The 18265-nt window shown below is 29.3% G+C and overlaps 1 non-coding gene and 1 pseudogene across 1 annotated transcript; both read left to right on the top strand.

Annotated features, from left to right (window-relative positions):
- The first annotated feature begins 1241 nt into the window (after positions 1-1241).
- On the top strand, positions 1242-1323 carry TRNAS-UGA (transfer RNA serine (anticodon UGA)). Its single transcript has one exon. It is a non-coding gene; the product is annotated as a tRNA-Ser (tRNA).
- Positions 1324-4519: 3196 nt separating this feature from the next.
- On the top strand, positions 4520-6994 carry LOC105788157 (protein ABIL2-like; annotated as a pseudogene).
- The last annotated feature ends 11271 nt before the right edge of the window (positions 6995-18265 follow it).

Below are 18265 nucleotides of genomic sequence, written 5' to 3'. Positions count from 1 at the left end.
ATTTTCAAAGTGGTGCTTTTGCTTTTGCTTTTGCTTGTTTCTCTGGAGGTACTATCTTTAAAGGGAAACAAAAGAGCACTGCTTTGAGGAAAGGAAGCAATGCAATTGAGCCATACACAACGATTAAAGATGTAAAAAAGGGTTGACAAATTGGAGTTACGAGAGTGGAGGACTTGAAGAAAGTTGTTGTGAGAGAATTGACAAGTTGGAGGTGATATGCTGATAATGGCCATAACTAACATCTCTATATATTCCCATATCTATATCTCAATATGCATTAACATTGAGTGTTCACCTCTAAACTCCCATCCTGAGTTCAAGTCGCAAAAATCATCTGTATATGGTATACTTATTATAGGTATTGAGTTGTGTAACAAAAAAAAAGTTATTGGACGTTAAGAACGTGAAAGAATAAGAGTCCAAAGCACCATAAACAACTTTGTCATGATGGACCAGATGTTGCCCTATTCCAACTTTTAAAAATGGAATCAATGTGAAGATGAAGAGATACAATCATGCACTAGTAGATGGTGATCCAACTTGTATATCACAAAGTTATAAGATAATTTATTGTCCCCACAAATCTTCAAACATCAAATATTCATTATTTAGCTGTAATCCCTTTCTTTTATTATTTCCCTTCAATGAATATCTAAAAAGAGTGGAAGTGTTTAATTTTCATCTGCATAATTTTGTAAAATTTGTGGTCTTGTCCACCAATTTTCCATTTGAGCCGACTTATTTGCCCAAGAGAATAGATATATAATCTTACCCAATTTCATCGACAATCTCAATATTGATTTATCCACAAGGCCGAAGTTTGAAAGTGATTTCCCATTATTCACAATACAACAATCCATCCAAAATTAAACACGAAATTAGTACTAACATCTTACTATTTCAATTTAAAATTTCTAGCCTAATCATTATTTTTTGTTTATAATTTCAGTCAAAATTTATCAATTTAAAATGTTCATATTTTGGTAGTCATATACAATGCTATATGAATCAGTCTATTCAACATGTCAAGTACGCAAATTTTGATGAGAAATACGAATAATGTTAATGACTGAACTAATATTTTTAAATCTTAAAAGTAAAAAAACTTTATTTTTAACTTTTTTAAGTACAGGGACTAAATTTTAAATTTTGTCGAACTACACTAATGGCACGTGAAAGTCGGACTAATTTCAGTAATTTTATATATTCAAGTATAATATAAATCCACAGCGAAGTATATAGTCGATATGTCCGAGTGGTTAAGGAGGCAGACTTGAAATCTGTTGGGCATTGCCCGCGCAGGTTCGAACCCTGCTGTCGACGCTTTTTATTTTTATATTTTCTTCTTAGACTTCCATTCATGGGCCTTAATACCTTTGACCCCAACATAAGTCAAATTCATGTTATGTTTTACTAAATTTATGTAAAATTTATTATAAGTGGAATTGTAAATAAGTTATATATAAATCTTATTAAATGAATATATGATTTTTTTTAAAAGGTTGTATTAATTGATGATTATATACAAGTAGCAATATTAGTTATAGGAAAAATATTAAATACTAAGACCTCTATGTCAAATATTTAACATGAAAGATATAATATTTTTATAAAAATAGGTATATTTGATTTGGGATTATGTCGTAAATTTTATATTAAATTTTACGCTATGTTTGATAAATTAAAATTTTAAGTGTTGAATTTAATTCATAAAACATGTTTAGTATTTTATTTAAAATTAAATATTAAATATGATTTGAAGATAATATAATCTTAAAGGAAATTAATAGATTTAGAAACTATTGAATTTATTCTCTAAGTAGGCCCCTATCTACCTATCATTTTCTATATTATTTTTTTTGTAGAAAATTCAAAATTTTTCAACGCTTGATAGCATTACTTACTTTTATCAAATCTACTAGACTATCCATTTAGAAAAATGTCTTTCCGTTCAATTTAAGTTGAGATCAGAAAAATGATTGTATTTATTAAAGGCTAATTTTATACATCATTATATAAACAAAAAGAATAATTGTATAAATTAATAGATCCGCATTTAATTATTTATATCAATTTTAAATGAAAAAACTTGAAACTTGAGAAAATAAAATTCGTTTTTTCGGTTACAATAATATATAATTACACTTCTTTGCAATTACATTGTGGTGTTCGAACACAGCCAATTAATAAATAAAAATCTTATAGAGTGAGTGGTAAATCACACTGTACTCCTAAAAAAAACTCAAATTTAAAATCTAAAAATAACATTATTAAAATAACAACTATAAACTCCAAAAAATAATTAATCCTTTAACTGAATCTTGTGTTCCATGTAAATAGGGGTGAGCAAAACTCGATTCGACTCTAAAAAATCGAAAAAAATTCAAATTTTGAGTTATTCGAGTTAATCGAGTTATTCGAATCAACTCGAATTTTTTTTCGAATTTCGAGTTCGAATCGAGTTGAGTTTTCGAATTCGAATAACTCGAATAATTCGAATAATTCGAATATCAAACTATAATATTTTACATTTTTACCCCAAACTCCCAAACCTTTTTACTTTTCCCTCAAAACTTTTACTCCTTCCTACTTTCCCCCCAAAACTTTTATTCCCCTCCCCTCCCAACCCCCCAATCTACCCAAAATCCATTTCCCACCAAAATTTTACTCTCCCATTTAATTTTTCTCAAAATTTTACTCCCAAAAACCCTCAAAACATTTTATTTTCCCCCAAAATTTTTACTTCCTCCCACTTTTCCCCTAAAACTTTTATTCCCTTCCCATCCCACCTCCCATCTATCCCAAACCCTCCCCCTCCAATTTTTTTAATATTTTCCCTCCAAACTATTTACTTTCCTCAAACTTTTATTCTCCAAAACTTTTATTTTCCCCTACACTTTTACTTCTCACCATTTACTCTCAAATAAAAATCAAAATTATCCAAAAAATCACTAAACATAAATAGTAATAATTTTATTTATATCTACTATTTATATTATTAAATTAAATTTCACATTTTGTATTATTTATATTATTAAATTGTTTAGTCATATTGAATATTTATATTAAAATTGAATTATTAATTATGCCATAAAATATTCGTGTTAAAATTTTATATTGGTATCAATTTCACATTTTATTTTTAAAATAACTTTTATTAAAAATCATATTTTTACATTTAATATATTTTTAATTCTAAAATACATAGTGACAAAAATCAAGATAATTGAAACAACTAAGCAAGCAAAGAAGCTAATCAATATATAAAAAATTAATAAATAAATTATGAAGTGATGAAAGTTAATAAAAATTTTGATTAAGGTGGACAAATTTTATTACGATGGGTGACAATGGTTACAATGACCCAAAATTATTTTTTAAAATTTAACTCGAACAAATATATTCGATTCAATTCGATTCGAATTCCATCTCACTCGACTCGATTCGAGAAAACTTCAAATAAAGTTAGGATGATAAAATGATATTCGAAAACTCGATTAACTCGAAAATTTTTTATTCGATTCGATTCGATCGAATGCTCACTCCTACATGTAAATGTGATCTTGGGCCGAGCTGGGCCTCAACAAAATTTTATGTTCAAACCCGATTCAGATAAAAATACTAAAACTTAATACGGCGATTCAGATTAATTTTTATATTATTCTTTTTTATATAAAAACAAATTTAAAAAGTATAATACATCGAATATACTAAAAACATTAAAATAAATATTTCACACCAAATTGAAAATAAATTAAAAAATTATTTATACTTAATTAACACTAAGATAGGTGCAACTTAGCAAGCAACCACCTCTAAAATAGTAATAAAATTAACAATAAAACAAAAGTTATACAATCTCCAAATAATAACAATAAAATAGTAACAATATAATAACGAAACGATATCAAAACAGTGACAAAAAGTAGCAAGAAGCAGCAAATTTGTTTTTTTTTTTTTTTTTTTGCAAATCAAGCTAGATTGGGCCCGAACAAAAAAAAACTTACTCAAAACTTGATCCATTTAAAAAACAGCCTTTAAATTTTTATCCAAACATATTTTCTAAGTCTACATTTTTACTCAAATCCTCTAGATGGGACACAAAATTAAAGTCCCGGCTGCTTTTTTTTTTTTATTTCACAACCCACCCATTATAAAAAAAAAAAAAAATTGAAGTATGCGAGTACATAATATGAATATATATTCTCAAACACAAATATAAAACAATAGGATTAGGAATACAGAATCAACTAAAATACAATAATGAGCAAGTGAGAGTGAATGCGAGAGGTAAGTTAGGGGTCATTATTGCAATTAAAGGTCACAGTTGGGTGTGGTGGAAACCATCATTGGTAACAGTTGAGATTTATAGACCAAATTAAAGGGTTCCATTTTCACATTTGCATGCAATCTACCCAATTATATTCATTTATGTATGGCAGTTAATTAAATGCTTGAGTCGTGTTATGAAATTAATACATCTTTTTCTGGTTTCGTTAACCCCAACCCCAATAACCATCACATTGCCAGCATTCGGTTCGGCTATTTTGGAAATAATATAAACAGAAAACAAAAACCTTGTCCTCAACACTAGGGAATTCATATCATCTTTGCAACTACTGAAAGGAGCCAAAGCGATTTCTGGGTATGTTGCTTTCAGAAGAGGGGCCTATAATATATCAAATTTTTAACGTGTGAGATTCTTCATTTTATCCCCAAACATTTTGAAACAAAATACAACCACTAAATATCTTTTGAAACCCAGCCTCAAGTTTGGTTTTTAGTGTAAAGTGATTTCACTCTCTGCTCTCTTTTTTTTCTCTTTTTTTGTGGAAACAAAGTCTGTCAGTCTTTAGTTGAGTAAATATTTCTTCAGTTTTTTTAACAATCTTCTGGTTTTTCAGTTTATGAAAAATATGAATTCACCCACTTCAGTTCCAGTTCCTCAGCAATCTTCCCACCGTGATGAAGTCTTAATGCAGCAGAGCTTGGTTTTTGCAGATAATCTTAAGGTAAATTTACACTGACCATCATGTTCATTTTCGATTTTAGACATTTACATATGGATTAAATTAACCGCATTGATGAGTAATACTTTAGGATTTGAAGAATCTGAGGGAACAGTTATATTCTGCAGCAGAATATTTTGCAATGGCCTACACCAAAGAAATGCAGAAACAAATGTAAGTCATCATATACTTGAAACTTATGATGAGGAACATCCCCTAATCCTGTTTCTCTTTGACAATGAGCAGAGTGGAAGACACTTTGAAAGATTATGCCATTAAAGCTTTGGTCAATACAGTGGATCACTTGGGCTCTATAGCATACAAGATCAACACTTTCTTGGATGAAAAGATTAATGACTATTCTGTAATGGAGCTTCGTTTGTTTTGCCTGGAACAGGTAAAATGCTTAGTTAACTTTACTCTCAAAATCTTATTACACTGAGCTTGTTTGACATTGTTCTGTTAAGAGACTGCGAACATGCCAAGACTACGTTAATTTAGGGGGTCTTTCCCAGCAGTCATTGGTGTTAGAAGCACCCAAGCACCATAAGCACTACATATTTCCAGGCAAGTATGTTGTTATAGAAACTTTTTGTTTTTCTGAATCCATGTGATCGAAATTTTATGTTATCTCTTGCAGTTAATGAGACACTTACTGATGTTGCCATTGCCAACCCTAGGCTGAAATCCCACCGCACTAGCATGTTTGCTAGATTAGACTTGCACCTGTATAAGAATCTTGGTATTATTTGATTTTGGTCCTTTTACTGTACTCAAATTTACATTTTAGTCCTTATATTTTCAGACCAAAGGCATATCAGACGAAGTTTTGATGGTGTTGTTGGTAAAAGTAACATAAAGGCTCCTGTACTAAGAGCCGGATTGCATTTCCCCCTCTACTAAAAAATGGACAAATTAGCCCTTATACATTTTGTACATTAGATCAAAGAATAAATTGGTCATTTCTATTAAAAATTTCATCCATTTAGACTATTAAAAACCAGTGTAGCTGATGGAAAAATCAGGCATTAATATGTGGTATATCATGTGTACCTTATGCTGATGTACAGGGACAATTTTTACAATTAAAATAGATAGAATTTTTAACAAAAGGACCGACTTGTTCTTTGATCCAATATACAATGACAATTTTGCTCATTTTTTTAATAAAAGAAATAAGTTACAATCTAAATGTTAATACATAGGCCTCCATATTATTTTTACATGTTATATATTTTCAGGCATTCAAGCAAAACCTGCTGATACCCCTTCTGAGCGTGCCGGGTAATCTTGGAATCTAATAGTATCAATATATTGTATGTTCCTAATACTAGGATTCACCATTGATGTTATTACAATCGTGATGTAGTGATGGATACTTTATGTTACGGTCTTCACGGCATTTTCCAAGACAACGCCCCCAGTTGTTGACCAGTGTTTGAATGAACCCGAGACAAGGTAACAGTGATACGGATTCAAACCCCGTCTGAATTCTTTGTTACGTACTGATTACAGGTTATTTTGAAATCAGATAAACGATCAAGCTCTCCTCGACACATTCCGCTGCCACGAACTGTGTCTCTTATGCCCAGATCCACTTCTCCCAACGCTAAAAAAAGGGTAGGGGCCACGAACCAAGGACTAATTGTGAGAGTTTTTAACATATTTAACACTGGATTTTTTTGCTTACATATATGGGTTTTGATTGGAACAGTACCCGTCAGAGCCTCGAAGAACAGTATCGTTGTCGATGGTGGGCGAAGATGTGGATCAACAATATTCTACCAAAAGCAAACGTCTTTTCAAGGCTATGCTCAGCTTGCGCAAATCCAAAAAGGATCTCTCTTTACACAAATTCTTGGACGATAATTGAGAGGAAAAAAGGTTAAGCCATTATATTTCATCATGTATTACACAACAAATTCTTTAATATATTATTCTATTCATTTTTAATTCCACAATAATATTGACTATAGTTGTTAAAATCAGACTGGTCAAATTTAAACTAATCAGTACATTGATCTTGAACAAGAGTGACAAACGATTCATTACAAATTGGTATAAATCAAGATAAAATAAAGAAACCAATTGAGCTGACGATTGAATCAGATTCTATAATTTTTTAATTTTTAAGAATTTTTTAAGAATTTATTTAATTAAAATTAGACTAATAATCAAATTGGTCGGATCAAAAATCGGTGACCTAACCAGCTTGACCATGGATGCGATCTTAAAACTATCGTGACGTAAATCCCTAGACAATCTTGATCTTTTATTAAAAATAATTTTTTTTTCGATACAATGTTGTCAACCATGAAATCTTAAGAAAACATGTTGAAACCAACATTCCCTCATTGCAGAGCTAAAATTCAACCATCAAAATAATAATAATAATAATAATCTCCCATTGTTTATAAAATTAAAAAAAAAACTCGCGTAAATATAACAAATAATTATCCTTAAAACTTATTAAATGTGTATTTTTAATAATAATTATAATGAAATTATTTAGGTGAATAAAATGAGGGTTTGTTTGACCCAAAACTCTCGGAGAAACCTTGCAGATATTCATAAATTTGGTGGAAAATAAAAATTAGATTTGATCAACTTGTTTGTTTGGATGAATGGGCAGGCCCAGTGAGGAAGAATTATGTCTATCCACCCACCTCCCATTGGTGGTCCATGCAAATTCATTTTAGGAGTCGTTTTCTATCATCCCTTCATTTGTTTGACGTTGTCAAGCACCAACTTATAAAATTTACTGACACCTACATCACTGGATCTTCCCCCTATCTTTTCTTTTTTGAGTTTGACAACCACTATTTTATTTTTATTTTTATAATTGAATCCGGATTGGACACTTCTAAGTGAACTCTCACAAGAAGGCTAAAATGGCTCATCAAGTTAATCCTTCTACTTTCTCATTACAAATAAAAATAGTATATTTACTACAACTAATAGAACAGATAAACACAAGTAAAAAGAAAAAAATGGTGAATATAATTACAGCTCTGGCAATGTTTCTCAATCTATTGTAACATAACATTAAAAGTAATGGAAATCCAACAACAATCCGCGACACACGTACATTTAGTTTTTCACCTCCAAGCTGACTTTCAACACAAATATGATTGTTTTACTTTAAAAAACATAAAGCTTTTGAACATGCATGCGCATATCGACTCAAATCTTTTGTTTCTATGGGAGCAAATAAATACATTATAATAAAAGAAGAGAGAAAGAGTTTTCAAATATAACAATCCAACCTCAAAATTTTATGTATTACTATTAAAGGAACAAAATCAAAAAGGTAGTGGAGGCTGACAAATGCCCTCACTTTTCTACTCTCTCTCTCTCTTTCTCTTTATCCTTAACTAATGGAGTAGGAAATTATTCCCACAAAATATGGTTTCAAATGTCAATTATGCAACTAGTAGATAAAAATTGTATTACGTAAACCAAAGTTGCAGAGATTTAAAAAACCAACCCAAAATTGAGTTGTAAACTTGTATTCTTCTGCTTTTTATTTATTAAAAAACATATTAGTATTCTTGCTGTCACTACATTTCTCTCATTTGCATGGCGGCTGAACTAGTTGAAGAGTTGGTATGGAAGAGGAGTTTAGAGTGTCTCCATTATACACACTCTTTATTCGATGAAAATTTTATATAATCATTAAATTATTTTCTATTGAAATGATAAATTTTGAGATATTTTCTAAATTTTATATGAACAAATAAAATTATTCTCAAAATAATATCACCACTAAGTCAAAATCTTAAATATAGTTGTAAGTATTGAATATAAAGAGGCACAAAAATCTCATTTGAAAGCAACCTAATCTCTAAAGTTATTTATTGAGCATAAAAAATGTGCAATTCTTTGAACATGATATCGTATGTTTTTTAAAAAATTTAAAGACTTTGTGTAAAAATAAAAACATTAATTGAAACAAACATCTGCAGATGAACTGGATTAGTAGTTGGGTTTAGTAACATAATTGAAAATTAATTTAACTAAGACTTTATAATTAATTAAAACTGACTTCATAAAGTTGCATATGCAAATAAAACAAATATATATTTATATAAGGCAATAGCTATAGTTTATGTTATCACTTTAAATTAATATGTGGTGTCATTTTCTTAATACAAGTCAACGGACGAGTGATTAAAATGTAACAATTCAATAATGTAGTGGTTATGATGTAATTTTTAAAAGTTGGGTGACTAAAACATATTTTTAAACAAAGTTTATGGCGGATTGGTTACAAAATTTATTTGATAAGAAAATTTATCATGCTTGTGAGAATTCTAATTTTATATAATTATAAATAATAAAACTCAAATTTTATATTTAAATTATTATTTTCTATTAACAAAAAGAAAAATAAATTCCTTTGGATAGCAAATTTTAATTGATCATATAATAATTAATTTTATATTTTATGTATAAAAGTTTAAAATAATCTAATATATGATATTTTATTGATTAAATATTATTTACAAATTATCATGATGAATTTATTAACTGTTAAGAAAAATAAAAATGAATAATGAAGACTTTAATTTATAAGATAGCTTTTACAAATACTTTAATAACAATTAGAATTTTTATTAGCATTATATATGAACTATTAAAATAACTTAATTATGTTAATTAGTAATTATTCTTTAATAATATTATGTTGCATTAATTACATGAAGTAAAGTTATACTGTATATTGAATAAGTTTTAAATGCTTTAATTACTATTTGAATTTATTCTTATTTTATTGAATAATATTTTTTAATATTAGTTTAGTCATATTATGAATAATAAAAGGTATTTACGTTACTAAAAATTTCTTTAAACTTATGCTTCTATAAACATTTAATATAATGGTAAAAGTGCCTCTCAATCTCTCTCAATTTCAATATTGAATATATTGGTCCTTTTAAAAAAATTAATCTCTGTCAAATTTAGAAATGAGCAACTAAGGACAATTAATCACAACATTAATGTTTTAGTCAATTTTACATAAATTTGACTGATATAATAATAAATTTAGCTCTCACAATTTACGCATTCTATAATTTTGGTCATGATTTAACAAATTTGGCCCGCAATAGTTTTGTAAATGTTGAGGTTATTGAATTTTTAGAATCAATACGAAATTAACAAAATATGTAAATATCGAGAGTTAAATTTGTTATTATGCCAATCAAAACAATGCACAATTGAGACATTAAGACTGTGATTAATTGACCTTAATTGCTCACTTTCAAAATTGACAAAGATTAAATTGCTCCAATTTTTTAGAGGGACTAATTTGTTCAATTTAGAAATTGAAAGGGACTAGATAATGTATAGATAATGATAATAATATTTAATATAGTGAGTGGGGACATTTGTCCTCCTGTGATTTGATCTAATCCGATGAATTTCGAGTAAAAATTGAAGCCTTTCGTACTGAAGGTGCGATCTCGAGATGCCTCATGGTTTTATCATGCCAACTGCCAAATGGTCCATAATATCAAATCCTTGGAAATTATGTGATTGTTAAGCAACCATGCACCGCTCCATCTCCATCTCCATCTCTCCTGTCACTCACGCTCTAATTTATTTTATTTTTTTTTCATAAAAATGTTTTTCAATTTAAAAAAATAAAAATCATTTGCAAATATTAAATTTGAAATTTGGTTTAAAAAATATAAAATCATTTAGTAACCATAATGTTAGATTTTGGAAATTGATTACTATGTTCAGATTTCAAATAATTTCACGAGGAGATAGTGTCAGTATAAGGGTAATCTCAATACTACTTCTTTCTTGGATAATCTATATGTAGATAAAATATAATTTTTTTAAGCAAGGTAAAATATAATTTTAATTATAAATAAATTTGTTTTACCAACTTCAATTTTTTTTTTAAGTTTTAAAGTCAACTAGTTGGTTATGCAATTACTTTTCATGAATTATTATAATAATGATTTATAAAATATTTATCTCAACAACATTTATTTACATATTAATATATAAGTTGTAATAAAAATGTTAAGAAAAGATGGAACTGGCAAATTGAGTGCCAAAAGAGTGCCTACTCCCTCACCACTAGAGTTGTTTTAGACCGCTTTCGTATTTGAGATGTTGGCAATTTATTGAACCGCATTTATGAGATATGTTGAGTATATAGATGATATCTAGCCCATCAGTGAAGAATCACTTTGGGAAACATATTTGGAAGATTGAATCGAATCAGATCACCCTTATTTAATCCTTTGAATTAAGGAAGTTGGATCAGATTGAATCATTGAAAACTTAGCTGTCAAGAATCATTATTTACCTTGAAATGCAACAACTTTGTTAAATTCACCCTATGAATGCACACATTATAGTTGGTTTTAGGTTAGATCATAATATTTTTCTTGTGTTTGATACACTCGTGTATTGGTGTATTGTTCATATTGTTGTAACCCAATTTTGTCCGGGTCAGATCACATTTTGGGTCAATTTCACATTTGTTTTTTTTAGACGGTTTTACATTTAATCAGAGGCTTCATTTTGAGACCAAATTCTGACAAGTTCGAATATGTTGTAAGCTTTATTGTTTGATTTCAACTTGATCTTGTTATTCGAACTTATATTCAACTTACAATTCTAAGTTTGTTTTGTTTTTAATTTTAATTTTTTATCTTAAAAATCTTAAGTGAATATCTGAACTGAAAATTGAGTCTAGTCCAAGCCTAACACTACCAATGCCCCTACCCACTCTGCCAGCACTCTTATCACTTGCCCCGTCACCTCTACGCAGCCACCCTACTCCATGTTCTTAATTCCTATAAAGCCCTTAACTCAAACTCCCTCCACCGCCACTCTTTACCTATCACCTTCTAGTACTTAAAACTAAAATCAACCAACATATCCAAAGATGGCTCTTTGGAGGATCTCTCTCCCAACCTCTCTTTCTTGACTCTCCCCAACTCTTTTCCAACAACCATAACTCACCACCTTAGATGGCTCTCTCTTAGCCTTCGCTCTCATCATCCTCAACTTCTATCAACCCATACTTCTTTCACCTTCATTCATTGTCCTCACTCTTGCCCTCTCCACTTTCATCCCCATCAAAACCCACAACTTTCAACATAATTCTTTATTCCACCACCAAGCCACCATTCTCAACACATTTCATCACTTCATCACTGTAACCCCCTTAAAATCAATATATTGTAAAAGTAGTATTAAATTGAATAGTGTAATTCATTTTTCGGATAAAGTGAGATAAGGATATAAGGATTGTAAAAGAAAGGTTGAGTGATACCAAGGAAAATTTTGAATTAAGAAGTATGTTGTGATACATTAATTTAAAGTAAGGACTAAATTATAAATATGTGAAAAGCTTGTGGCTTAAGTGTAAATATTCAAAATCTAAATTGTCAAAGTGTGAAATGGAGTAAGTTAAAGGACTAAGAATAAAATAATCCAATTTTTTATGACATGGAATTGGCATACAAGGACTAAATTGAGTAAGTGGAAAAATAAGATGGACTAAATTGCAATTTTACTAAAAGTAAGTTGTGACTCAATAATGGAATTTTGAAGAAACATGAAAGGTAAAATGGCCATAACTTAAATGAGATAATTATGAGAAAAATATCTTGATTGTTGGTGGAATATGGACCATTAGATCAAATTGAAAAGTAAGAAGAAATATTGAACATTAGATTGAAATGATGGCATAAAGATATTGCATATTAAATTATAAGATTTTATTGTAAGATTTTTGCAATGGAGGTTTTCATTTCTCTACAATTTAGTCATTTTCCATGAAAACGTACCTTTTCACTCAAAATTCTTAAAAATTTTCTTAGACGCCAAATAGATAAGATGAAGTAGAGATTTTAAAGAATATGTTCATCAATTTAGAGCAAGAAAATAGTAGATGAAAGTGGAGAAAATGAGAAGAAAAAGGAAAGAAAGTGGTGAAAATGATAAATGAATGGAAATGAATAAAAAAGAAGAAATTATTGTCAAATGAGGTAAGTTTCATACTAATACTACTTGTATTTCAATAGATTGAGCTAAATATGTTGCAAACGAGATGTATGAAACATGTATTTTAATCTAAATACTAGAAATAGAAAGTATTTGATGAAGTAAAAGACTTAAAACACTAAATTGGTAAATAAGAGAATGTGATTTGTATCTTGAAAAGTACTAAGATTAAGAAATGAGTATGTGATATAAACATAAACATAAGTGATTAAATTGAATAGTGATAAAAAATATATATGGTGATTATGTATGATTGAATGAAAGATAGTGCAAAGAACCATGGAAAAAAGTATTTTCATTAAAACTATTTGGACAGTAGGAGAGTCTTAACTTTGAAAACTCACCAAATTCATGAAAAAAAATATTTAGAAGTTGAATTAAATATGAAATTAAACCTTATTGAGTCTAGTTTGTATGAAAGAAACGATGAAAGAAAAGTAATTTGAGATATATTAGTTTTTGTGGGACAATTCTGGAATGGATTCGAGTTCCCTTATTCTGACTTTGGAAAATCATCAAAAATCGTAAAAAAAATTATTAGGAACTGAAATTTATATGTTTAAATTTTTAATGATTCTATTTTCAAGAGAAACAAATGAAAACATCATCCAAACCTCGTACTAAGAGATAATACATTTTTAGTAAAGAAAGGTCGAAGCTATCAAGCAGCAGAACAGGGGCCAACTTGAAGAATTTACTGTACTGATTGGCTAAAGTAAAAATTCTGAAATTTTTATGGTAAAATTTTTATTGAGTCTAGTTTTAAAAATAAAAAGCAGATCATAAATTCAGGTTTTGTAGGCCAAGATATAAATAATTTAGTGACTGTTACACAAGTGGACAACTTTGCTAAAAACGTGTAGCTAATAAAATCATAGTAAGTGTTACTTATAAGCATACTATACTCAAAATCAAATGTTCATATTTACATATATACACATGTACACAAAGGATGTGGGATGGAGAGGAGAAGAAGGAAAATAATTGAAGAGTTATAATACTAAGAAATTGTTTTAAAGGATGGTTGCAAATGTTGTATTGAAATACTAAGTGACCGATACAAAATGAATTAAGGAGGCCTTAATTGACAAATTGACTGGTAAATGTTAATAATAATAATGACTTGTAGAGAGGATAAACTATTATTAGAGTAAATCCTTTAAAGGACTTATTTGTAAAATATTGATAATTATGTTAATTTTATAAATTTGGAATTAATGGCATGTTCATAAGGTTCATTACAAAATATCATATGTTTAAGAAATGAGTGGTTGTGTAATGAATTTTGATAATAAATTTGGTATATTGAACATAATGAGTTAAATTGCAATGACTATAAAATGTTTACGATATAAAAATGCAAATTGCCCCTAATTTTTTTTCCCAGAACATTGGATCAAGATTTGGTATCGATATTAGGGGCAAAGTACAAATATCTTGAGAAAGGTATTGATACCTTCAGCAAGGTATTGATACTTGTTAAATTAAATTGAATTTTTCAGATATTAAAGCTTAAATTAGTATCGATACCTGAAGTTAGGTACTGATATCTGTAGTGAGGTACCAATACTTTAACCTTGAATAAATATGTTTCTAAATATTTTAAGACATAAGTTTACAGTTTAAGCCTCAAGTGATAAGGAAATTACCTGATAAGTTTTAAAAGATGGTAAACAGTACTTTAAACATAAATACAATATTTATTTGACACGAATTTATCGAAGTTTCTTTGGCAATGAATGTAACATTCCGATTCTTGAAACCATTGAGTGAATCGAGTATGAGGGTGTTACAATCGCTTATCGTCTACTGCTTACTACCACCTTCAACTTCTATGCCCAAAGCAAACCAAAGCCAATCAATACTTATCCCAAACCTAAGCAAAGCTAACAACATTTAAAAATGGGTTTAGTTTCATATTCTTTTAAGTTAAGGTAGTTTGGGATCTAAGTCGGAAGATCTCAACAGTGGAATGGAAGCTTAAAGGTGGAAGAGGAACATACCAAAAATGTGTGTTGATCCAACGATGGAGGGATATCAAAGAAAGCTAGGTCACAACTTTTATTTTAGATTTAGGGAAATCAGTGATGGTTTTTAATGAGGTCACATTTGGAAAGGGTATGAAAAATGAGTTTAAAGCATTGTTAAGGACTTCACCGACACGATGACCGGCGCGCGGCCCAATAGCCCAGCACTAAAGTTGGCCAATTTCTCTCTCTCTCTCTCTTATGGAAAAATTGACTAAAGTGTTAAGTTTTAATGACATTAATATGAAAATTCACATGAATAATTTTTTAAAACTCTTTTATGAAATTTTCTAAATTTTTTATTCTTTTTAATATTTCATATGTTTATTTATGATTTTTTATGAAGTATATGTGGATTGCATGCTACTATTGTTGACATTTTAGGATGTGTTTGAAAAGTCATATAATAATTGAATTTTGGTGTAATTGCTTGTAATTACACACGTGGCATATTTGGGTAACCACTCTAATTAGTGGTTCCCACTGAATTATGGAACACCATAATTACACTCTTCAATTCTTAAAGGGTGAGAATCAGAGTAATTACACATGTAATTACAAACAATTGCACTCAAATCCAAACCCTAAAGATTTTTAAATATTTATGTGCATGATTTAATTTTAAAATATATATTTATATAATCATAGTGTTTTAAATTCAAGATATATATTATTTTACTAATTTGGCTTAAATAATTTGAAATTTTCATTATTGAGAGATGGTTTTCTATACATTATAAGCTACTAAATAGTTAACTAATTTACATAGTATTTATTATAAATTATTTATATTAAATTTAACTAAACTACATAGTATTTATTGTTAATTTTTATACTTGGTCATGAATCAATTTGTCACACCCTAAAATATAGGGGGTTAGTTGTAATAGATAAGAAAGAATTAAGTCTTAAGCTTGATGGAGAAGTAATTTGTACATTCTTTAGAGGTTTTAGGTTCAAATCACACCTCTCTCGTTTTTCCTTTTTAAATTTTCAGCAACATAGGATAGAAGCTACACCAAAATAAAAATTACTTAAAGTAGAAACTTATCAAGAAATTGGCAAACGGGTAGTAGCCCTATGGTTAAGCACTTGCTCCTTCTCCTTGGATAACCAGGTTTGAACCACCCCATTCCCAAGTCCCTTTCATTTTATTTTGGTAGAATAGTGGAAATTACCATGAAACCCCTTCATATTTGAAAACCTTAGCTATTTAGTCCATTTTCCCCTAATTACACTAGGATTATGTTTCTTTTTTCATTCCAATTAGAATTTATCTTCTCTCTTCCTATTTCTTTTCATATTTCTTTTCCATCCTCTTCTTTGCATCAAATTTTCTCTCTATTGCTGAAACTATCTTTGCTCCCAATATCAAATCAATCCCCGATAATCAATTCTCTGACGATTGTTGAAATCATTGTTGAAAGCCTCCGTAATTCCATCAAGTTTTGTAAGTGCATCTCGATTTAAAGTTTAGACCTTAAATTTCGTATAATTTCTATCTCATATTGATTTTTTCAAATCAATTAATCAATCTTTCACGGTTCTTGACAAATCTTTTGTTAATATCGTCGAATCTTGATAAATCTTATAAAACAAACATTAACCCGTGTGAAATTATCGTTTGAAGGACTCGTTTTAGGTGCATCGAACCATATTTGAGCGCAAGAAACATTGTTCAAGATCCCGGTGACAGGTGTCTGTTCTTTTGCAAGTGAATTGGGGCAAATCGTACCTCAGAATAAGGTCACACAACCAGCCACACGTGTAGACCACACAGCCCTTTCACACAGCCATGTCCCCTTGAAACCCTAGGAATTTCAAATGTCACATAGCCTAAAGCCTTCTACACAACTTGCCACACGGCCGTTTCTTCTTTTTACCTTGATTTTGCAATTCCCATATGGCCATGTGCCTCTATTTTATAGTTTTGCCCAGAATTTTATGATTTGTTCAGTTTAGTCCCTGAATGGTTTCTAAATTATTTTTAGTGTTTTATTTTTTTCAATTAAGTGTCTAATAATATGAATAATGTTAGAATCCATGACCTGGTTGGCTGAATTAATGTTATATATAATTGCACGAATTATGAATGATATATATGTCTATTGTATTTGTATTTGTATTTGTGATGGTACGCACAACCTACCTTATGTTATCGTTGAACCAAACACATGATAAGCATGTTTTTTGCCACTGAATCAATATGTTATAAGCATAATATTTGCCACTAAATCGAACTATTATAATCATAATGATTGCTACTATAAAATTTTGTTAAAAGCATATTAAATGGTATTGTATTGATTTGTTTTGAACATGCATAGAATTGGCGAGACAATATGAATGGAGGAAGTTGAGTAGTTTATCTACACCGTTGAGTGGTTTATCCATACCGTTTGAATAACTTTTATCTGTATCATTTGAGTGGTTTAACCTCACAGTACTAGCAGCTTTAATTCTGCAAACATGTTGTGTATTCACAACCTACTAACAACTTGTCTGCAAAAAGTTTTTACTAGAAAACTCAGTTGTTCATCCACCCTTTTTATTACTAGTGGTTTATCAACAACATGGTGTAAAGGTAAAGGAGTTCTGGAGAACTCCTACTGTGATGTGTAATGATGGAGTAGGACCTATTTTTTGGTAATTGAAATTGCATTACGTGCATAAGCATAAGCATTATGGTGAACATTGAGATGTTGTGGCGATGAGATGAACTGAAAAATTGATATTCTGAAATTACTATTGTGAATTTTGTGATACTATTTATGGTTAATCTGAAAAAAAGATTTTCTGATTTTCTATTTGATTGCGATTATACTATGCGTTATTATTTAATATGACTTACCGATTGTTTGCACTGAACTTCTTATGATTGAACTTACACTGAGCTTCATAGCTCACTCCCCTTTATTCTTCATATTTACAAATAATCCACCAGGTTAGGATGCGGACACAATATTCGAAGGGACTCGGCTCGTTTTGTCTTTTATAATTATTTAGATCTATTATTTGAAATTTTCTGTTATTTAGAAACTGTAATGTTTTATTTAAACTGTAAGATGATTCTTATGTTTTTAGGGATTATTTAGCATGCATGATCTTTAATTTTGATTAGGTTATCAAAATTAGGAATTTAATTATTTATGCATAAAATACAGCTTCAATTAAAACTAAGATTAGGTACTAATT

This window comes from Gossypium raimondii, chromosome 2 (assembly GCF_025698545.1).
Source record: "Gossypium raimondii isolate GPD5lz chromosome 2, ASM2569854v1, whole genome shotgun sequence".
Lineage (NCBI taxonomy): Eukaryota > Viridiplantae > Streptophyta > Magnoliopsida > Malvales > Malvaceae > Gossypium > Gossypium raimondii.
This window is presented reverse-complemented; position numbering and strand designations above follow the sequence as displayed.